Below are 23,826 nucleotides of genomic sequence, written 5' to 3'. Positions count from 1 at the left end.
CAGCTTTGTCTTTCTCAGCAAGTGACAGAATAGTACCAGCTCTTCCATTGGTTTGTCCCTTGATGAAAAACGGATTGAATTTGTGTGCACAAGGCCAAGTTCTATGGTTGCAAAGTAGGAACTGTGTTCCATTATTCAGGTACAAACTCACAAACATCTAGATATTTATAGTTTTTATTCCAATGATTAATGAATGTTTCATTTTCCTCTTTTTGTTTTTGTATTCAATTAATACAGCTGTGGGTTGAAGGAAGTTATTTGTAATTATTCCATAATGAAATAATAGGACTTCTGTCCTTATTATTTCTTAGGAATATTTGCACTGAGAGTATTAAATTGATGTATTTGTTGTAATAATTATTTAGATTCCTAGATATAGGCATCTGTGCATGAACATAATTCTCCAAAGTGGCAGAGGGTACTCTATTGGCTTCATATTAGAATCATGAAAGTGAAGTTGTCAGCTGGGCACAGTGGCTCATGCCTGTAATTCCAACATTTTGGGAGGCCAAGGCAGGAGGACTGAGCACGGAAGTTTGAGACCAACCTGGACAACACAGTGAGACCCCATCTCAACAAAAAATTAAAAATTAACTAGGTATGGTGACAAACACCTATATTTCCAGCTACTTGGGAGGATGAGCTGGGAGGATCACTTGGGCCCAGGAGGTCAAGGGTACAGTGAGCTATAATTATGCCACTGCATTCCAGTCTGGGCAGTGGAGCAAGACCCTGTCCAAAAAAAAGAAAAGAAAAGAAAGAGAAGGAAGGAAAGAAGGAAGGAAGGAAGGAAGGAAGGAAGGAAGGAAGGAAGGAAGGAAAGAAAGAAAGAAAGAGAAAAGAAAGGAAGGAAGGAAGGAAGAAAAATTAGTCATTTTTTAAAGACAAAATTAGTCATTTTTTAAAATAAATTTTAGACATGGGGTCTCACTATGTTGCCCAGGCTGGACTTGAACTCCTGGGTTCAAATGATCCTCCCACCTCAGCCTCCCGAGTAACTGGGACTACAGGCAAATGCCATGGTACCCAGGTAATCCATTTTTGATAGACTTGCCACCTAGTGCAGGATTGCCAATTGACCGAAAGCTAGATTTCCCATCTTTCGCATTTTTGTCATTCAATCTCATCTGAATCTCTTGTAACAGGCCTCAGGAGTCATATTTTAGTATTGATAATAAGAGAGCTTGCTTCTGTCCTTGTCACTGGAGTCCCATAACCCTCAAAATTTGGCCTGTCTTTGAGTCATCTGTTGGTGACTGGATGATATTTGTACAGTACCTCGTCTGTCTGGATACAAAGACACAAGCCAGTATCTCTGAAATGACTGTCAAGGCTAACATGGTCTTTTCAACTCAAAGCAAACAAAAGCTATAAATTTCTTTACCGAAAATGTTTACTGCTCCGTACAGCTATGAACAGCATTAAACATAATGCTCAAAAATGTATTCTATTTCACTTATGAAGTCCTTGGCAATTTGAATTCTAAAAAGAGAAATCACAAGAGAGATAAAGTGGTGAGGAGAATTTTTTTAATGAAGAATATATTTAGAAAAGAAGAATGAGAAGATATCTTGCCACTGAGACAGTGGGAATTTGAAATTACTCCAAGCCAGGGAGCCAATAGAGTGTCTAAAACATAAGGTAGAATTCAGAGGGAGCTGATCGTGTTTTGATCTCATGTAATGCTTTTCTTCATGCTTGTTTCCAAGATCTAATTGGTGTCTACCTTGGAAAATGTTAACTAATGCAGAGCCATGGTGAAAAGAAGAGCATCAGAACTTCTTGGATGAATTCCTCTACCTACGTAGATCTTGACCTTTCCCTGGGACGGTAACCATAAGATCCTAACTATTAAGAACCCAGGTTGGCTGGGCACAGTGGCTCACACCTATAATCCCAGCACTCTGGGAGGCTGAGGAAGGCGGATCACGAGGTCAAGAGATCAAGACCATCCTGGCCAACGTGGTGAAACCCCGTCTCTACTAAAAATACAAAAACTAGCTGCTCATGGTGATGCGTGCCTGTAGTCCCAGCTACTCAGGAGGCTGAGGCAAGAGAATCGCTGGAACCCAGGAGGCAGAGGTTGCAGTGAGCCGAGATCACACTACTGCACTACAGCCTGGCAACTCCGTCTCAGAAAAAAAAAAAAAAAGAACCCAGGTCATTGCCATTCCCTAAGTTATCTAAACTTTATATGGAAGTCATGGGGCAAAGAAAAAGTAGAGTGGTGAAATCATGTGTCGCTGCAGCCAGCAACTCCCCAGGTTCGGGTGATTCTCTCACCTCAGCCACCTGAGTATCTGGGACTACACATGCATGCCACCATGCCCTGTTAATTTTCTATTTTTTTATAGGTGGCATTTCATCATGTTGCACAGGCTGATCTCGAACTCCTGGGCTCAAGCAATCCTCCCACCTTGGCCTCTCAAAGTGTTGGGATTACAGGCATGAGCCACCTTGCCCGGCCAGATATTGTCTTCTTAATCCACTCTTTAGTCTAACTAAGAAAATATCTTGAGTAATGTTCAGACTATACATAAAATGACAAATAACAACTACAACGAGAAAACATACACATAAAGATTATGTTACGTTTCAGTCCTGTGAGATTCTGTCATGGCTCTGAAGGGTAGAACGACCAATAGAAAGAGCGTGATTGAGACTTTACTATCACTCTGAGAAGTGACTAAAGCAACAAATGTGACGGCATTGATTTAAAGCCTCTTGGCCGGTGATTTTCACATTGGGTGCTCTTGAGTTTCTTGGAGGTGACTGTCCAAGGTCAACGGAGAGTACAGAGTTTAACAACTGCATTCAGGCCCTTCAGTTCTGCCAGGCTGGTCCCGCCATAAATAAGAGCCAGTTGGACAATAGCTACTTTATGCAATCCCAATTAAAAACCCCAAATGCAAACATAAAAAGATATTCAGATGCTCCAGCTATCATTAACACAAATTAAAAACCAATATTCTTAAACTTGCATCATGCATTCATTCATAATATACGGAGCTCTTGTGTGACTGGCACTATTCCAGGGGCTGGGAACATAAGTGAATCAGCCGTACTCCCAGACTCCAAGGAGCTTCCAGCCCGGAGGGACAGAGAGACCCGTAGGGAACTAACCAAAACAGCATGTGTTATCTGTTCTGATAGGCACAAGCACTGAGGAGGAAGCCAAAGGTACCAATACTTCTGGCATTTGTTCGAAGTTAGGAATACATTCTGGCAGGATTTTTTTTTTTTTTTTTTTTTGGCCATAGTTCTCCATGTACTAATCTCTTATTTCCACAACCTTGTCTACTTTTATGTGCCCTTCTCTCTGCCTTAAGCCTTCAGGTAAATGTCCAGGACACAAGGAGCTGAATTTACTCACTGTAAATGGAAATCTAAATTTGACATAAAGAAACTCTATCTTCTTGGAAACCATTTCAAATCCACTTCTCTCTTTATTCCCCATGAAACATGACAGAGATAAGACACACCCTAATGAAGAACTGTGTGACAGAACCGACAGGATGGCTCACGCCTGTAATCCCAACACTTTGGGAGGCCTAGGTGGGAGGATCACTTGAGGCCAGGAGTTCAAGACCAGCCTGGGCAACATAGTAAGACGTGGTCTCTAACAACAACAACAAAAAAATTAAATTAGCCAGGCATGATGGTGTGTGCCTGTAGTCCCATCTGCTGGGAAGCCAAGGCAGTCCGGGGATCTCTTGAGCCCAGGGGTTTGAGACTACAGTGAGCTATGATCATGCCACTGCACTCCATCCTGAGCAACAGAGTGAGAACCTATGGTGGTGGTGGTGGGGCGGGGGGACCTACAAAGAACAATGTGAGAAACCTATAGCTTATTTACACAAATCCCAATATCTTTGATCATCCCCCCAAGAGAAATAAGAACATGGTCTGGGCCGGGCGTGGTGGCTCACGACTATTATCCCAGCACTTTGGGAGACTGATGCTGGTGGATCACCAGAGGTCAGGAGTTCGAGACCAGCCTGGCCAACGTGATGAAACCACGTCTCTACGAAAAATACAAAAATTCGCTGGGCGTCGTGGCAGGCGCCTATAATTCCAGCTACATGCGAGGCTGAAATAGGAGAATAACTTGAACCTGGGAGGCAGAGGTTGCAGTGAACCAAGATCATGCCACTGCACTCCAGTCTGGGCCACAAAGAGTGAAACTCCACCTCAAAAAACAAAACAAAACAAAACAAAAGAACGTGGTCTGACCTCCTCCACCTTTGCTTTGTGCTTCCCTCCAGTGGAATTGCCATTTGTCTGTTGTCTCACCCTTGCTCTGCTCCTGCTTCACCCATCTTCTGAGATCCAAGTCAAAATCATCCGCACGGTGAAGTCTTTCCCAGGCAGTTATTCAAGGCAGGACAGATCACGCTCTCAAACTTCCAAAGCTCTTTGTACTAATTACCAGGGTGTATTATATTAAATCATATCGGCTTTCTTGCCTCTCCCTCACTGACCTAAAAACTCCTTGAGGGCAGGGACTGTGACTTTTCAATCTTTGTATCCACAAGTGCCTGGTACCATGCTGGCCACATCTTGCCTGCTTAATAAGTGGATGTTAAATAAATGCACAAATGAGAACGTTTCCATTTGTGTAGGAGAAGAATTATTCTTTTCACCCACTAGATTCCTGCATTCTCCATGCTACACGTTCGGACTCGTGGCCCCACCCCCATTTCCACCTCCTCCAAATTTCCCATCACCCACTTCCCAAACCAGGAAGGTCTAAATCTGGAATAGGCCTGTGGCATAACCAGGTAGACACAGCCGATCTTGACTTTGAATATTTCCCTAGGACAGGCTGACCTAGGCTGACCATCTCCAGATGGTCACACACTCGAATGGCCAGATGAGTAACACACACTTGAATGGTTTATTTTTACAAGCTGAAGATTTGAATGCTATCTCTCACTCTGTTGCTTTGAATCAACAAAATAATAATTAACTAGGTACAATGATTTCTGCTTCACAGTGGCCTTAGGAATATTAGATGCTTAGTCTCATGGAGAGCTAACTTTCATTTGCATCCAGCCACCAAATTTGAATCTGAGTCACCAGTTTACTTTGTTTCGAATTTTCCCTTCAGTTTGGCTGAACATACAGGTGGCTTCCAGTACTCTACTGACCAAAACAAAGAAAGCTGGAGTTGTCTCAACTTTGTGAACCAAGCTTCAAAATTCTGGTTTGCATCAATAGACTCTGTTAGAACCAGCCTGAGCCAGCTACCCAGGGAACAAGGCGTTGACTCCTTGGCATCCTGGCATCCATGTAGGTCCCAGTCATCAAGGATCCTCTCCCAGCAAGGCCGGTATGAGCAGTAGCATACCTGTGAGGAGCAGCCAAAAATCCTTCTCACAGAGGAGAAAAGGACCCCAAACAGGCAGCAAAACTGGTAATTCAGGCAGCCTTCTGAACATTTGTGAAAACCTATGCATGTGGCATTACATCTGAGACAGAAAAAGCATTTGAATCTTTTAAGGCAGTGAAAATTTTGAAGACAGAGTTATGGAATGAAGAGTTGAGGCAATTTGGGGTGGGAGAGGGAATACAACTATCTTCACGTTCCTTGCCTTTCAATCCACCTAATCCCCTCCAAAATAATGTATTTTTGAAATAAGAAATGTCTTTGCATATAGCCTTCCCATAGACTTGATTGAAATGTAAAACTTTGTGATATGGATTTTTTTTTTTGAGACAGAGACTCTATCTTCCAGGCTGGAGTGCAGTGGCGTGATGTCAGCTCACTGAAACCTCTGCCTCCCAGGTTCAAGCGATTCTCATGCCTCAGCCTCCCGAGTAGCTGCGACTACAGATGCACACCACTACACCTGGCTAATTTTTGTATTTTTAATAGATATGGGGTTTTGTCATGTTGGCCAGGCTGGTCTCAAACTCCTGACCTCAGGTGATCTACCCGGCTCAGCCTCCCAAAGTGCTGGGATTACAGGTGTGAGCCACTGTGCCTGGCCTGTGATATGGATTTTATGAGCAGATGGTTTTGATTCAAACCTCGTCCCTGCCACTGATTAGCTGTGTATGACTATGGGCATGTGAGTTGAGTTTCCTGTGCTTCAGTGTCCACATCTGTAAAATGGAGATAATACAACTAATTGTGTCATAAGTAGTTGCTAGAGTTAAATTATATGACAAATAAATGAAGGAGGAGCCTGCCTGGATCACACAGCTAAAAGGTTCTTCAGATAAGAGGTAATACTTGATGCTATAGGTTTTAATATGAGAAGTGATAGGATACAGATATAATAATTGGCCTGATGTGGTTCACTTGTTTCCAGTTGTTTTCCTGGCCCTACATGGCTAATATCAGAATAGCCATGGGCTTTGTTATTTGAATATATATATATATATATATACACATACATATATACATATACACACACACACACACACACCCTAAGACACACCCTATTTACACACACTTGTAGGGTATTTTATATATATGTGTGTGTGTGTGTGTGTGTGTGTGATATATAGATAATATAAAGATACAGCTATATACAGTTCAGTCTGGGACCAGAGCTGGCGGCGGCCAGAAGGCCTAGCGCTGTTCCATTCAGGCTTGGCCTGTTCCTAGCTGGCTGGGCTTGGTCAGGGCTCTTAACCTCACTGAGCCTCAGTTACCTCAGCAGCAAAAAGCTGACTATAGTAGAGGCTGGGACAACCCTCCTGGGATGAGCTCTGCTCTGCCCCAGAGAGAATCTGCATTTAGCCATCCAAATGATCCGATTTATCTCCTGAGTCCTGTCTGGGACCACAGCTGGTGGCCAGAAGGGCCAGCCCTGTTCCATCTAGGCCTGGCCTGTTCCTAGCTGCCTAGGCTTGGTTGGACAGGGCTCTTAAATTCGCTAAGCCTCAGTTTCCCCAGTAGCAAAAAGTTGACTATAGTAGTATTTCTGTCTTGTCGGCGTTGTTAGGCTGTAAAAGAGATAAGGCACGTTAAGCGGCTTAGCTTTGAGCAGGGCTCCTGACTTATGTCAGCTCTCCTTCTTTCTGTTATTCTTCCTATCTTTTCCAAAAGAACTTTTGTAGCTGTTGACAATCAACTTTGTTGGCAAACATTAGGACTAGGCTAAATTCGCTCCAGAGGAAAGTCTAGAGATGGGAAGGTCAAAAATGGAAAGGCTTTGATTCTGTCAGGACTGGGGGAGCAGAGAAGAGCAGCCAGGATAGATGGAGCAGTGCAGTGAGGTGGGAGCCCGAACTGCTGAGCACAAGCCCAGCCTTGGCCGAGGTTCCGGTTGCCGCAGTTCTCAGGTCAGCCAGATCACCGCAGCCTTGCTATTGACCCAGTGCGAGCTTGAGGCTTGGTCCCTGAGTCCTTAACGCACTAGGAAGCATTTTCTCCCTCTAGTGCCTGCTAGTGCTCGCCACATTTCAAAGAGGCAGCTGCCAGCCTGTCTCACCTCTCAGACATCAACGTGCAAATCAAAGACTCTGGGGCTCCCCGCAGAGAAAACCGAGTCCAGATGCATTTGGGTGGGACCCGCTTTTTCCCTGCCCACAGGTGAGCCTTAAAGCCACCTCCAACACGGCCTCAAGGCCTCCCTATCAAGCCAGAGCTTTGCTTTCTTGAATTCTTTCAGTTATTACCGCCCTCTCCAACTCCACCTCCAACCTGTTCCACTCTGCAGGAAGCCCAGGAAGCCATGGAAGGACCAGACAGCGGGGAATCCTCCCACACCCCATCTTCCGGCACACAGGAAAGGAACAGAACTTTGTTTTGCAGAAAAGTAGATGTAGGTGTAAGTGTCTGGGAGTGGGCCGGGGGTTGCAACATGCCCTCCAGCTCTCAGGACCCAAGAGCAATGCTTCAGTTGCCGGACGCCTCCAAGAGCAATGGGCTTTTCGGTTGCAAAAACAACCTTATGTCTAGCAAACCCTAAAGGAAGCTGAAGAATCCCCTAGGAAAAGGGATCAATTGGAGTAATATTGGAGTGTGATGGATGCCAACTCCTCCCCAACCATCTTCCACCCTTCTTACCGGCGCCGACGCCCTGGGGCACACACACACTATAGGTGAATCCCAAACAGCTGTAAGGTTTCCCGACCCTGCCGCTGAGGGCCAGGCCCCACGCGGTTTCCTCCTCCCCAGGACTGTTTTCTCCTTCTCCCTCCCCTTCCCACACCCCCGGCCTGCCCTTATATTGCAATCTCAACTCCTCTGGACAGTACTTTTGAGACACACTTATTTCTACCACGCACCTTGCGGGTCGCTGGGGGTCCAGCGTGGGCGTGGAAGTCTCTGCCTTCTCCGCCAGACCTGCGTGGGCAAGACTGAGCATCCCCAAGTCCATGGAGTACCCTCCGGGCCCGGTGCGCTCTTCTCAGCAGCACTCTGGACACCCTCCCAGCACTGGTGAGGTGCATTCTAACCTCTTAATTCTTTTATTTCCTTTGAAGGTTTTTTTTTTTTTTTTTTTTTTGAGACGGAGTTTCACTCTTGTCTCCCAGGCTGGAGGGCAATGGGGTGTTCTCGGCTCACTGCAACCTCCGCCTCTCAGGTTCAAGCGATTCTCCTGCCTCAGCCTCCCGATAAGCTGCGATTACAGGCGCCCACCACCACGCCGGGCTAATTTTTTTGTATTTTTAGTAGAGATGGGGTTTCACCATGTTGGCCAGGCTGGTCTCGAACTCCTGACCTCAGGTGATGCGCCCGCCTCGGCCTCCCAAAGTGCTGGGATTGCAGGCATGAGCCACCGCGCCCGGCCTCCTTCGCAGCCTTTTTAAGCTAGCCGTGGGGACCCGATTTGGGGCGGCGGGGTGGGAAGACCGTCTTCCCTCCGCTATCCAGCCACTTCTTTCACCCTGTTGCGCCCCTGGAGACCGCACCCAAAGCAGTGCTGAAATTCGGGAGCCCGTGGCTGTCCTGGGGAGCGTCAGAGTCTACGGTTTGCTCTCTGTGCCTGTGGAGCTCTGTGGAGACCAAGAAGGGCCTACGAGACGCGAGGAGTAGCAAAGCAAAGGATTGGGCCCTCTTGTCCAGACGAGAACCCTGCTGAAGGATAGAGCAGAGCAGACAACGGGTGAGAGAAGTGAACAAAGGTTTGGCAGGCCAAGGAAAGAGGCCAGAGGCTGTGTCTGAAAAACCGAGGTGGCGGATCCTGCAGTTCCCAGGTTCTTCCCCCGCTCGCAAAGCGGGAAACCGGGGCTGGGGAGATGGATCCCAGCGGGACTGGGCGCCTGGGGCGGGGCGGGGAGCACAGGACTGAGCGTCTCACTCAGCAAGGAGCCCCAGCGTCGGGCTCCTAGCTCCGGGCCAGGAAGCTTTCCCAGTTCCTTAACGCGAGTATGTTTCCGGAGAGGTCTTGCCAAGGCTGGGCAAAGGGGGTGGGGAAGGACGGCGGGCAGCTTCCCAGCGTCCAAATCAACGGAGAGAGGGAGGGCAGAGCCCTTGGTCGCGCGCAGTTTACTCCCGACCACGTATTGATTTTCTATGTCTCTGCAATTTCAGGTCCTACCCTGTCCCTTATTCACGTTCAGCTTCGGGTTCTGGCCCACTAAGGGTCCCCAGTACCCCTAGGCAAGCCCAGGGACACCGAACGCCCGGAACGAATTCACCTGAAAGCAGGCTCCTGGAGCCCCACCCGAGGACCCACCTAGCCCTGTGTCCCCATCCCCTTGGGGCAGCTCTATCTAGCAGGCAACCAGTGACTCCAGGAGGAGCGTAGGCAACTGCTGGCCAGGAACGCAACTTTTTTTTGAAACGCATTGCTGTCCCCTTGCAAGGTGTTATTACAGCAATTCAATTACAGTAAATGGCGCGCATCGTCCTCGCAGCTGGAAAGTCGGTAACTAACTGTGACCGAGTGGTGTAAAAGAATCCGGCTAGACAAACACTACTCTTATTTTCCCCCTTCCTTCTGAAGTTTCTCCTTTCCGTCTTCTCTCCGTATTAATTGTGGCTGTACCGCAGGTTAATTAACTCCAAAGAGCTTAGTCTATCTGGACAGAAACACACTGAGAAATTGGCAAGAGATCCTAAAAAATGGAACGTGGCGTCAAAAAGATTGCCCGAAGTTCCTCGCGTTCCCTTCCGTGGCTAAAGTCCTTGCCTTCAAGGAACTCAGCTTCAGTCCTCTGTGGCAAAGACTCCTGGGGGTGTGGTCATTCAGGCTTAGATCTGGGCTTAGACGATGAAGCCTCCTATGGGGAGTGGTGCCCACTAAATCCCACTTGGCGTGGTCTGCAGGCATCCAAGGAAAGGTCAAGTCTGCTCCTGATGTGTTTCCACTCCTAGTTCATTGGCGATACCTCGCCACTTGTGTTATAGCACGAGCATTTCATGCTAAACTTTAAATAGCATTCCATGAAATTAATACCAACCAAAGGGGGAAAAAAGGCAAGATGGGGGTTGGGGAGGTGGCGGCTGGCTTTCCAGGGTGGCGGTAAATCGTGACTGTAGTCCAGATGTTAAAATCCGGAGGGAGAGCTGGAGGAAGGGGAGAATCCCTCAGCAGTCAGCCTCTGCAGTCATTTAAATAAAGGTAAAATTAACATTCGCTCCTTTGAAGTTAGAGTGAAGATGGCTTAAAAGAGGATTTTATTTAGTGGGTGTCATATCAAAACGAGAAGAAAGGCGATGCCTCGCCTGGAGATTTTAGTTTCATAATATTTTTTAAAACATTATTTTAGAAAAGGCCAAAATGGCAACTCAGGTGTCCCACCGCGTTCTCACGGTCCCCTAGGGCTGTGGACCTCTCCCTACAGGCACGGAATGCTCAGTTTTCTCACGCTGGGGGTAGAACAGCCAGAAGATGCCTCCGCAGGTTCCTTTCTCCCAACTCTACATTTGACTAGGACCCGGAGTGTGTTTGTGTCTGACTCCTGGAGGGGGCAGGACCCAGGGCACTGCGCTTGGGACCTGGCCTGGGTCACGGCTGCCCAGCCTCTAGCCCCCCTTGGCGGTCCACCTGCGCCTGGCGCGTTTCTTGATACCAGTGGCGCCCCCCACAACCAGCGTGTCGGGTCAGGAGGGGTAGAGCAGATGAGAAGAAGGTTGCACTCGGGGTGTCCCGACTCGGGGCCAGCCAGACACGAGCGAGCTGGGGCCCAGCCCTTGATACAGCTCCTGACGGCCCCGGAGCAGAGTGTGCGGCGACCGCCCTGCACAGGAGCGAGCTGGGGCCCAGCCCTTGATACGGCTCCTGACCGCCCCGGAGCAGAGTGTGCGGCGACCGCCCCGCCCCAGGCGCACCGGAGAGCTCTAGCCCTTGCGCAGCCAAAATGGTTAGGGTTGTTTTCGGCTTTGTTTGCTTTTAAACCTATAGGCGCCGTTTCATCTCAAGCTCTGCTCAGCCTCTGACCTCCTGTTCGCAATTCTCGTCTGGACCCTGACTTTTTTGGAGGGGGGCGGGTTAAAGTGAGAATGGGATGGAGAGAGAAATGTTACTCGCCTGTCCTTGGGTCCCAGGGCTGGCGATGGCAGGAAAAGAGGACCCATCACTATAACCGGAGGTCGCCGGCCGCCTGTGATCTGGGGTTGCCGCCCTCGTCCCCCGCCCCCTGGAGTTCCTACGTAAAAGTTTCAGAAAACACATCCCGCACAGGTCCCTAACCGGGTCCAAGTTGCCTGGGTCTCGCCGCCCTTCCTGGCTGGAGAAAAACCCTGTTTTGTGAGCAAAGTAGACGGCCCTCAAGACCGCTTCTTGTAGTGTTTTTACGGAGGCTCCTGCCAGCTCTGCATGCTCACGAAGAGTTATCCCAAGACCTCCCACATCCACCAGAGGAGACCTGAATCCTTCTCCGGCCTAGTTCAGGGGACATCCCGGGCACGCAGCACGCCCGCGGTGGCGTGCATCCCAGCGAACCCTAGCCAGGCTGCGCGGCCTCCCTGCTGGGGCCAGTTCGCGGCTCAGGCTCCGAGGCGGCACTGTCCCTACTCGGCCGAGGGTCCCCTCCTACCTCTCCCTGCTCCCTTGCGGTCATCCTGTCGCCCGTTTTTCTCTTCTGGTGCTTCTCCTGGACACCAGGACGGGCCCCACCGTATTTACTGCACAAAACCCCACTTTTAAAGCCCGGTTAGGGGCCTCCGTCCTTTGTAGGAGACTTAGAAAAAGCGAAATTGAGCGCCCCGTGGGTGGCCCTTCTACGAAGAGAAGACTCTCCTTCGTTTGCGTCTCTGCTCAAGTGCTTTAAAGTTACACTAAGGACCTGCTCTCTATTCCTTTACTGTGGACGGAGTGGGGTGGGGGCGGGGGCAGGGGGAATGGAGAAGCCGATCTGAGGATAGTAGCTGCTCTGTAGACACTGGCTGCTCTCCTCCAAAGCTCCAGGGTGGGAATTTCTCCACCAGAATTGCAATGAGGGTGTCTGGGAGGTTTCTGAATGCAGGACTTCAGAGGCACTCACATTCCATTTCACCTCCCCAGCCCTCATCCTGGAGTCACCAAACTCAGGGTGCCAGGGCCAAGTTGTCCTCCCTGGCTTGGCATACCGGAGCTGTTCGTCTGGGACCTGTTCAGCCCGCCAAGCAGTTTTTGGGGTTCTGTCTTTGCCTCCAAGTCCTGGTGTTTGTGGTGGCTGCCCCAGCCTTGCAGAAGTGGGAGGAGTAAAAGCTTTGAGCTTATAAATCCACTTAAAGCAACTATTACACTTTTCCCTTTCTGACCATGTGTGAAACAACATATATTATTAACAACTTGAGTCTATAATTCAGGAAACAGGAGATATTTTTTATACAGGTCTCTTCTTTCTCCACTGTGGGGACCCTCCTCAGCAGAGATCTCCTAATATATGCAGTTAAGGAGAGGTTTCAGGAATCCAACATCTGTTCATGTTGGTTTGAAAGTTAATGAAACTCGACTGTAATTCAGATTATTTCCAAAAGTATCTTGTTCATTTGTCTGAAACAGTCAGGTAAAAATTACAACCTGCAAACTGATGCTAAATTGGTCCTTTTTCTGCTCACCCTAAAGTTGGCCAAACCAATAGCAAATAATTTCAGATGATTCACGTTTTGGCATAATTGCCATCACATCTTGTTCCTAAGGTGTTCTCCAGTTGGTTCACTGCCTGTCTAGCCAGCTCCTCCGCATCTACTCAGCCTGGTTCCATTCTAGAGTGTTCCTTAGTTTGATTTGGTCTCATAGAATGCCCGTCCCCAGGTCCTCTTATTTCCCACCCCACCCCACCCCCACCACCACCAGATCAATCACAGAGACAATTGATTTTGTTGTGTCCTGTTCAAACCAGAAAGTGCTGACATCTTGGGCAGTGGGCAATAACTCTCATGGAATATCAGACACACAGGCCAATGTCCGGATTCAGGGATTAAAGTTGTGTGGGCACACATATATGTTGAAGTGCATATGCATGTAATCATGTTCATACACCTGACTGTGTATACAAATGATAGTGTTGAGAAACTGAGACAAATTTTCAATGTAATGCCAGAGTATAAACTGAGTGAGAAATCATATTAGTCTGGATAAATGAAGAGGTGAATCACACCTAAATGTCTAGGAGTAGATCATTAATTATGAAATTCGAGACTCTTTTGAGCATCCTATGCTTGCTAGAAATGAACCATCTTTTTTTTTCTCTTTTATTGAAAATAAGACCCTAAATTCCTTTTGACTGAAAGGAAGTTATCAGACAAGATGCAATTTTCTCTTTCTTTTCTGACAACTCTGTCATCCAAAGGATCACAGCCATGTCAGGGTGTCTGTCTTAGAAAGAAAAAAAGAGAGAGAGAGAGAGAGAGCTAGTGAGAGAAGCCCTGATGCCCGTGGCCATCTTTGCATCAAAATTTTCCAGACCTCTATTTTTGATTGTGATCCCACTGATCTGAGTTTGAAATGCGAACGCAGTGAAGCCCCTAAGCCTTCAATCGTGTGAAATTTTCAAAAGATCTCTAGAAGCAATCTCAGGCTGCCTGACCCCTGACAGGCACCGATCTCTTTATTCCTCTCTCTGCCAGCACTTCATTTGTCGGAATATCTTTCAGATTTGCACCTCCAGATGACAAACCTGAGTGTTTATTATGTGTACATGAATCGGAAATCTTCAAGCCCGGACAAAAGCACCATTTTAAACATAATATTTAATTTCCCAGCCTAAGTGTCTGCTTCTTTATTTGCTTTTCATTAGCTTAAATATTTTTTCCAAGTCTCCCCATGTGTCACTTTGATATTTAGATGATTCTCTCTTCTAATCATCATTTCCCCCTTGAAAAATCCCCTGTTGCCCGCGACTGCTGGGCTCACACGGCAACGTCACCGTGCGGCCGTTGGCGAGGACTCAGCTCGACGCACAGCAGTTCAGGGAGCGCGGGGTGGGGGGCGCGTCTCCAGACAAGGTAAGGGCCGGTGGGGTGCCAGAGAAAGACTTGCTTTTTAAGCCAGAGGCCAGGGCTGGGCCCAAGGCAGTGAAGACTTTCCCATCTCACGCCACCCTTCTCCTTCAGGCCTTTTTAATTCCCCACATTACTTTTGGAAAAAAAAAAAAAAACAACCCTCAAGTGTCTTGAGAAGTGCTCGGGGCAGTTTTAGCTGACTCGAGTGTGCTCAGCTGCTGGCCCTCTGAGCGTGGGCGCCAGGTTTAGCCATTCCACCCGAGACAGTCAGACTCATTCCTGTCTCGGGACTTGTTTTTCCGCCTGCCTTTCTGTGGGTACCTAAATCCTGGGAGCTTGAGGGCACTAGAGGGAAAGGGGATGGGGGACGCTTCTTGAAAGAGGGCTGCGTTGTGAAAATGCCCCATGCCAAATAATTCCAGGGACAAGCCTTTGGGTCGAGATGCCGCCCACCCCTCCCCCAACCTCAGCCCCAGATCGGGGCTTTAGAGCCCAGCCCAGCACCCAGGTGGACTGAGTTGAGACAGGGACGAGCTCCAGCTCTGCAGAACCCAGGGGTGACTCGCCACTCTCAAGCACAGTCCCAGGTCGAGAGGTGGTGGGCTGAAGCCTGAACCCCCCTCCCTGTGTGTTTGGATGGGCCGTGTTGCTATGATTAACTTATTAAACCCCCTGATAATTATTTTAATTTGACTCGAAAAAATACTTTGGGCGGCGTTGTGATGTGTTTGTATTTATCCATCCCCCCTATAAAACCTGTGTTAAAACAAATGTTACTTTTCTCTCTCTGTACATAGACCCTCCCTTTTTGAAATAGACCGCAGGGACTGCCATTAGATCGAATGGCAAGTCTTTATGGAAAGTGTTTTGCATAATTACATACCAAAGCCAGAACAGTCACCTCCACATTTTATGGGTCACAAACCATCAACAATTGCCACATTATTGTCCACGAAACCTTAGTCCCTTCATTGATGGAGCGGACTCCACTGCCTAATCTAGAACGGGAGAGGATGGAAATTTCTTCTAATAAGAACCTGAGAAGATTATGTCCCCACTGACAACGTGTTTACATATAGTTATAAAGTTCAGAGGACCGACCGGGAGAGGAAAGGAAATCGGACTAGGCCTGATTAAGAACGGCGCATCGGTCTAATATAGATAGCGCATCAAAAGCAGCGGCTGAATGCCTCTCCCCTTTTCAGATCCGACCCCTTTTCTACCTTTGTGATGCAGTAATTAAGATATTCTTATTTAGACAGACAGCTTCTCTGGTAACTGAATAATATTAGCTCCTTTGATGTCAAACTTTTGACAGTTATCACACCAGCACTGGGCAATTTAGCACAAATGCCCTCCAAAAAAAAAAAAAAAAGATAGAAAACCCCCATCGGCTTTGAAGAAATCTAATACGTGTGATCCTTATCACCAAATGATTTAAATCGCCGCCGACAGACCGCCTAGCTATAAATTACATTCGGTTGTACATAATGAAGCCGAATTTGGGTTTTAGCTCATTGAGGAAGCATTGGTGGAAAGTGGGGCCGGAGCCCCACACTTACAGCTCCCCCATTCCAGACACCCAGAACTGCTGCCCGGTGCGACAGAAAAACCCCACAGTCTACCAGGTCAGGGCAGGGATGGGGCAGAGGTGGGGGCAGGTGCGGGCAGAGCCCACCGCCCTTGCCCCAGCTCCGGAGAGTCCGGCAGGACCAGCCACCTACTCCCGGGATGAGCCGTCGCTGTTGCTTTCCTAGCTTGGTCGCCAAATTTGGGATTTGCCAGATGGCAGGATTATCTTCGCGTCTGTTATATTATGTGTGTGTTGAGGGGGAACGGGGGTGGAGAGCGAAGACAGGGAAGTCCAGAGACCGCGCTGGTTTCTTTGAAATACACGCATGTTCCCTCTTTGCCCACTCCCGGGCTGCCGCCGCCGGGACCCTTACCGGAGTTCCTGGCACCTCGGAGCGGCCCCACGGCAGGCAGCAGGCGGAGCCTCTGCCACCCCTGCCCTTCGGTGCCGGCCCCCTGCCCGCATCTCTAGACCTGGGGCCCTGTGCCCAGATGCGAGGAGCTGGGGTTTGGGAGTGCGAATGGGAGAACTTGCCCCAGAGGAGAAAGGGGGGAGGTATGAGACTTGGAAGGGAAGGGGGCAAAGAGGGCGGGTTAGGAAGGACGGGGCTGTGACAGTGGCACCTGGAAGGCATTGTCCTAACGAGCGACACCTGTCAATCTCCGCTCCGGGGTCCCGGGGCCGGGGGCGGGGAGGCCGCGGGTCTCTGTGGTGATGTCATCTCAGCGTCCTTTCCCGGCTAAGGGCGGGAAGGCTGGGAGGGGCGCGGAGCTAGGAGAAGGATGGGGGAGGAAAAGAGAAAATAAACAGAAGTCGCTCTCACTCGCCACATCCTCGGTTCGCAATTTACACGGAAATCAATAATCCAACTTTAATGTTATTTCTAATCTTGATTGATCGTCTTGCCTTTTCACTGGGGATGGAGAAATAGGGTTGCTGCATCTCATCCCACAACCCACACAATCGTTGGGGAACTCTTGTTGCCCCAAAGCTCTAAGTGACCGACTCTTCTAGACCCCGCTCCCCTCTTTCCCTGGCGGTTGTTCCAAGCTTTAGGCTTAAAGAGGAAACACTTGGAGATGAGTTTTGAAAGTCTTCCGATATTGCAGGGGGCAAGGAGGGGAGTTAATTAACGCTGGGCTTGCTCAGCGAGTGGCAGAGGGGGACTCGGCGTGGGTGGGCGGGCCAGGTCGAACGCTGGGGAGCGCAGTGCGGGAGGCTTGTGAGCTCGAAGCCCCTGCTTGGAGGCCCAGGCTGGGGGGAGGTGGTCTGCGGTGGCCTGGGCCGGGGGTGCGGGGCGGGGGTGTTGCTGAGGTACCCCAGGGAGTCCCCCAATGGTCCTAGAGAAATTCTGATCTCCCACCTACTGAGTCCCCACCCCCACCCCCACTCCCCACCCCCACCCCACAGTGCGCTACCGAACTCTCCCTCTTTCTATTCTTTTCGGTGGAGCTAATTAGCAGCCTGCCAGCGGCCTGATTTATGGAAACGTTCGGGCGGGCGGAGACCCGCCGCTAGCCTAGCCAGGCTGCCTCGGGGCGGAGTGGAGGAGGAGTCTCGACCGGCCCCCTCCGTTGAGTTTCCCTTCTCGGGGTCGGAAAATGGAAGTTGCCGGTCCCCTACCGCCGTCACCCGGGCCGGTCTAGGAGACCCCCACGCCCTCGCTGCCCCAGCCTGGGGGGCGGGAAGCCCTGGCGCTAGCGGAGCGGACAGAGGCCGGTGGCCACACAGCCTGCTGCGGACATCCGAGGCCGCCAGGTTCCAGCTCCAGCTAACTCCGAGGGCGGGCTGGACGCCGATAGAGCTCGAGCCTCCTATGCCCGAGCTGGGCGCCTAGCTTCCCGCGTCCAGGTCCCCAGAGAGGGGAAATTAGACCTGCAAGGGGAGGGGTGCTGCCTGAGATCGGCTTCACCTCTCCGCACCCCTCCAAGGCCGCAGAGAGTCACTAGGCCAGGGTGGGGCCCAATGGAGCCACCGGCTCTGCTGGCCCGAGAGTAGCTGGCTAACGCCTGGGGAGGGCGTGGTTCTCTCCACTTTCCCTCCCGTGCACTTTCTCCAGGGGCGCATCCTCAGAGGGCTCCTCTGAGTCAGAGTCTTCAACCAAGAGTTGGCATTTCTCCGAGGCGAGTGCAGGTCACAGGCCATTTCTGGAGCCACCCGGCGGGGCATTTGCCCGAACACCCGGCAGAGTCTCCCCGCCAACTTCGGGCTGCTTTGGATAGTCAAGGGGGAGAGGGGTCGAGGAGTATTCCCTCTTTGCCATTTGACCCCAGAAATGAGGATGGAGAGCAAGCGGAGCGAAGGAGCCGGGGAAGAAAGTGCAGCAGGACCTGTTGCTGGCGCTCAAGCAGCCTCGCCTCGGAGAGAATGTTGGACACCTTGATTTCTCCAGGGAGCACCAGTGCTCTCCCCACCTCGGGGAGTCTTGGGGGAAAGAGACTAGCAGACGCAGAGGGCCAGAGGCCCGGGGAACTCTTCCCCGGCTTAGGCTTGGAGTGCAGGCAGGGACAGAGTGTGGTGAAGTCACTGTGAAAAGGATGGCGTCCCTAAGCCCGGCTAAGACTGAAATTGCAATCGTAGGGAACTGGGATCTCCAAAAGAAAGTGGAAGGTTTACTTTAAAACACCCAACCAGTTCATTTTTCTCAGCAAAGCATTCCAGCATTCTGGAAGCCCTGACGGGGGCATGCCGAGATGGGACCCTTCTTCCCTCCCCACAAGAACTTCAGACACCTGCTCTATCCTGCCTTCAGCCCCCAGGCCCCTAGGACCGCAGGACCCCTCCTTCCTGGGTTTCCCTCAGAGAAGAGAGTCATTTAATGTTATAGATAACTCAGCCCCAGCTCAACCCACCCACCCCTGGAGAAATGTAGTCTCCTCATCTTCCTCACCCTGCTGCCACCATTTCTAAAGGTTTAGTAGAGTCAGGGCGTCATGCAGGCCCTGGGCTTTCCCCAACCGGATGGAATAAGGAAGTAGACGCCCTCAACCAGCTGGGGAGCTGGGCTGGGCGCCGATCTATATTTCGGGGTTCAGCCCCATGGGTGGCAGCCTCTCTGAATTCCTAACTGTGCTAAGGGCTGGGGTCACCTGCCCAGATACGTTGCATAGCCCAAGCCCATGACAAAAGTCTGAGTGGAAATGGAGCCCTCCTTCCCCCACACACGAAAATGTCGCCTTTTGGCAGTGCGGCCCCCAATCCTGCATGTCACCTGAGGGTCACACTGCAGGCGCAGGGCTTCACTGGGTCCTGCCTCCTGGAAGGTGCTCGCAGACCAACTCCAGGGTCGACAGCCGGCAAAGCAAATGCTGGCGGTTAGGTGCTCAAATAACATTCTTCATTCCTCTTTTTCAAAGTTGATTTATAGCAATCGACAGGTTAAAGCCTCATCTGACTTCATTACTTTTAAAAGCTGTCTATTTCACAACTGTCACTTTTCATCACTTAGCTCAAATAAATACTTGAAGAAATGAATTGGAAGAGACTTTCAGATCATGTTTATAATTCTTGGTCGCCGCGTTAACATTCCTAATGACCTGACCCTCTGACTTTCTGCAGACGTCTAAATTGGGCCGAAAATTCCTCCTTATATACTAGAAAACTTCAAGGCAGGTGAGGTGGCCGGAAATGCGACTCAAGGGAGAAGTGCAGCGGCTGCATGTGGAAGGCAGGGTGTTGTCGCAGCAAAGCATCCCAGCAGCTGCGAGGGCCCAGGCCCGAGACCCAGGGCCACAGAGAGGGGGACAGCTCACGGGTCAGGGGATTCCCATGGAACCAGCTGCTGACAGGAGGGCCCCAGCCTAGCAGCCGCGCCGCCCGCCCGCGTTCCTCGGGTCCCGCCGACCAGGCTGCAAAACCACGAGAAAATTCATGCCAGAAGGAAACGCTGTTCATTGGGACTATTACTATTATTCTATCACTGTTTCAAAAATGATTTTAAAGGGCCCCTACGACCGCAGATTAGGAGTGGCAGAGTGAGAGCCATTTTCTCCCAGTCATCTTTGACTCAGAGCTTGTGAGACACCCAGAAAGAGCAGAAGCATGGAGACGAAATCGTAAGCACTGAAGTCCGTTCAATAAATTGAAATAGTTTCTCCAATTTTGCTACCATTTGCCCAAGCGTTCTAGTATTGCCAGCCGGTGGTAATACTTTCACTTTCTCTCTCTCTCCCTCTCTCTCTCTTTCAACCTGTCTCTCTCTCTCTCTCACACACACACACACACACACACACACACACAACCAGCTCTAAGAAATAGGGGGAAGAATACAGAAAAAAATAAGCGAAAGGAGAGGTAAGAAAAAAAAAACTACAGAAAATAAAAGGAAAAGGAAGGGAAGAAAAAGGAAATGAGAGAAAAGAAGAAAGCAAAGGAAAACCCCAAAACTATATATCTTTTCTTTTTTAGTTTGGGGGACAACGATAGAACACATATTTTCCTTATTTTTTTCTTTGAAAAAGAACAACAACAACAAAAAAAAAAACCCTAAGCTGCGTCTCTGAGCTTGTGGTAGATTGGGCGCTTGCTCGGTGTGCCTGGGCCGAGGCTGACTCCAGCGCGCCGCTCCCCGAGCCTGGGGACCTGCAGCCCCAGCCTCCGCCCCGCCCGGGAATTTCGAAGATTTCCCCCGAGCGGCGGCGCGCGGAGTGTGCTCCTGGCCTCGCCATCACAGCGCTCCCCGCCGCCGCCGCCAGCCTTCCCCAGTCGTGGCCTCAGGCCTTCGCCCACCCTGCGGACCGCTCGGCCTAGGTGGGTCTGAGCGCTCCCGGTTTTCCGCTCAGAGGCTTTAGGAACCCCGAGTTTACATTGCTCGGTGGCCGCTGCCTCGCTGCGTGGACGCGGCGGCGGATGCGCTCGGTGGCGAAAACCCGGGCGCGCTGCCGTACCTTGGAGCGCCACCTCGCTGCAGAAACTGGAATGACGCCGCCAAGCCTCCCAGCCTGCGGCAGCCGAATTGTACGTCACCCGGACTTTTTCCGTAATCGAAACCCTCAGAGAAGCCGCAACGCGCAGGTCCTCTGACGGGTTAAAAACCATTATCTGTGACCGACAGATCCCACAGTGGCTGCATTGGGATGAAGGGAAAATAACAGAAGAAGGAGAAAAATATATAGGCACAATTTCACCAAGTCTAAAGTAGTCACTCAAGCTGGGGAGCTGCTTTCCTAGAAAGGAGAAAATAAATGAGACAGGGTCTTTAGGAAGCCACTAGTTCGGGCCCCGTGTATTTCCGGCCATTCAGCTGCGGCCAGTGCAGATGTCTCCCATGAGGTGGTGCCTATAAAGTCATCCCTTCCCAATTATGATTTCCACCAAAATTCATTTATTCTGGTCAGTCCAGCATTAGAGGGGTTCTGCAGTGCCAGTCTCCAGCCTACTGGGACACTGTACCCACAGCTTTTGGCTTTGCTGACTAAATAACCACAAAATATAGCCCCCAACACGTACACCTATCCGCCGGTGAAAGTAGCAACTGGCAAGAATTGCAAATTACACAGCCTCTCTTTCCAAGGTGCAACTGGGCATTTGACACTATTTTATCCAGTTGATAACTTAACAGGTTTGCCGCAATCTTATATCCACACGACCATAAAATATACAGAAAATGTAACCCACTTATATGGTGAGCCTTTGCTTCAGTGTGTCTTCAAAGTGCACCATCCCAGAGATGGGTGTTATAAGTTAAAACAGATGTTACATGCCAAACATGGTTTTAAAAATACAGCATCTCTGTCATGGTCCAGTGAGGATTTGTGTGGTTTCTTTGTTTTGAAGGGAGGTACAGAACCTTTATTTAATGTAGTTTTTATTACAAAGTTCAAATCCTTTTTTTTAAAAGGAGCTCTGTGGATCCTACAAATAATGGGAGCTGAACTGGGGACTAGAGGGTGGAGATAGAGTTTATTTGGTGTTGTATAAGCCCCTGTATTTCCCTGCCTGAGCAATCCCAACATAGAGATCGCTTCTTGAAACTCCGCAGTCCCCTGAGTTAGCGGGGTGAGCCCCCAAAGGGTAGGCAGGGGATAGAGTGAGTGCCCCCTTCTCCCTGTAACCAGGGCTCCTCCTTGCTGATTAGGAGCTCTCAGATCTTGCTCAGAAATTACACGGCTGCGCCAGGAAAATAGCCAGGTTGGCTTTCTGGCTGGTTTCTCTCTTCTCCATCAGGCTAGGAAAGATTCCTGTGAGACCACACAGGAGAAAGGCCCCAATTTCCTAGCAGGACTTCAGTGAGCATCCCTAGTAACTGCCAGCTAAGGAGGGGTGGCCCGGGCCCTGGGGGTCTTGAGGCCTAGGCATGGGGGTGGGGGTGGGGGTTGGTGCGAACTTGGGGAGAAGGCAGCTGATGAGAGATAATGGGAACTCAGAGGGAATTCCCAAGAGGGTCCTGGGGCCCACTGAGGGCCAGCAGTGAGGAACTAGGACAAAAACCGAGGAAAGGAAGGCATAGAAAATGATGGGTGTGAATCTGCATGCCTACAGTTTGGAAAAGGAGTTCTAAACTGGAAAAGGTTTTGTGTGTCTCTCTCTTTCTGTCTCTCTCTCTCTTCCCCCCCTCCACCCCCTTCTTCTCTCCCTTCATTTCTCTCTTCTCCACCCCTTCCTCTTCTCACATTCAGGTTTTCTGGGGTTTTTTTCGCCCAATAATGCCTGGAGATGAAAAATGATTTTTGTTGCTATTACACTTCCTACCGCAAGATGCAGTGCAAGGCGGCTGAGTTTGTATTACAACTATGTCACAATGTTTCACTGATGCAAAACATGTAGCCAGAGGGTGTTGCTAATGACTCCTGGATTAGAGTGAGATTGAGACTGGGAGAAAAAGAAAAAGAACCAGAGACAGAGGAAGGGAGGAGAGAGAAGAATGTCATTAGAGAACGAGGAAAATCACTGTATAATCAGCTCTAATAATCTAATCAGGATATTTTCAGATTTCAAGGTTCTCTCCATGCTTAAGAGTGTGAGCTAGAGAGAGACCATTATCCTTTTAAACACCACAAAGGTTTTTTTGCATGTTAATAACTATTAATTATGTTTACAGCCAGTTAAGTGAAGAACTCTCCTTTGGAAAGAAACTTTGGAAAACGCTTAATAGCAGATTAAAGCCTTTTCCTGGAGCCGAGGTCGCTTGGAGGGAGGTGGGGGCCGGGTAATCACCCAAGGGTGTGCGGAGCCCGAGGCGGCTAGCAGAGGCTCAACGCCCCCGCCAGTGGTCGTGCACACAAATGTGCAAACGCCTGTGACGGGCTGCTGGGGCCCAGGGTGCCCCGTCGGACCCGTGGCGGAACTCCTAGGCGCAGCCAGCCGCCCGGGCTCGGCTTCCGCTCGGTCTTGGCAAAAATGTCCCTCCGGGCTCCGAACTCCCCGGCGCCCTCCCCCGAGACCAGCTCTATTTAGGGAAGCGGGAGGTTTCGCGGTTCCTACCGTGGCCCAGGCCGGTCCCACCGCCCAGCAGTCCGCTTCTGCCCCCCGGGGCACAGCAAGGAGGGCGTTCCCTCGGGGCTGCGGCCCTTTGAACCCGGGGAGCCCTCGGCTCTCGCCAGGACTCGCGGAGCTCGCTCGGGGCCCGGCTGCGGAGCCGAGTGTGGGTGGCGGGTGGGGTTGAAGGCGAGTGGGGGAGGCAGGAGGGGATGGAGGGGCGGGGGCGGGAGCCGGGCGTTAAGCCTGGAAGCTTGGCTGTTTACCCAAACGATTTTCCTTTCAGACCCGAGACGCCAATGAGACAAGATCAAACTCCCCTTCTCGTAGTGCGTGTGTGGGGTGTGTGTGGGGGGTGTGTGTGTGTGTGTGTGTGTGTGTGTGTCCTCTTCCAGGAGGGGTTTTGTGAATGGGGGCTCCAGGACACCGGCTGGGAGGGACCAGAGGCCAGCCCGGGCACAGCGCCTCCTCCCGGGGACTGGGAGAAGCCGGTCGGAGGGCG

General features: G+C 50.4%; 1 long non-coding RNA gene across 1 annotated transcript in view; it reads right to left on the bottom strand.

Annotated features, from left to right (window-relative positions):
* Positions 1-23,488, bottom strand: part of LOC134808480 (uncharacterized) — a 40,720-nt gene extending 17,232 nt beyond the window's left edge. The window contains exon 1 of the long non-coding RNA XR_010151528.1: positions 23,331-23,488. This is a non-coding gene — a long non-coding RNA (uncharacterized LOC134808480). The remainder of the gene's footprint in view (positions 1-23,330) is intronic.
* Positions 23,489-23,826: the final 338 nt, after the last annotated feature.

Source organism: Pan troglodytes, chromosome 16 (assembly GCF_028858775.2).
Source record: "Pan troglodytes isolate AG18354 chromosome 16, NHGRI_mPanTro3-v2.0_pri, whole genome shotgun sequence".
Lineage (NCBI taxonomy): Eukaryota > Metazoa > Chordata > Mammalia > Primates > Hominidae > Pan > Pan troglodytes.
The sequence above is the reverse complement of the archived record's forward strand: the minus strand, read 5'-3'. Positions and strand labels throughout refer to the sequence as shown.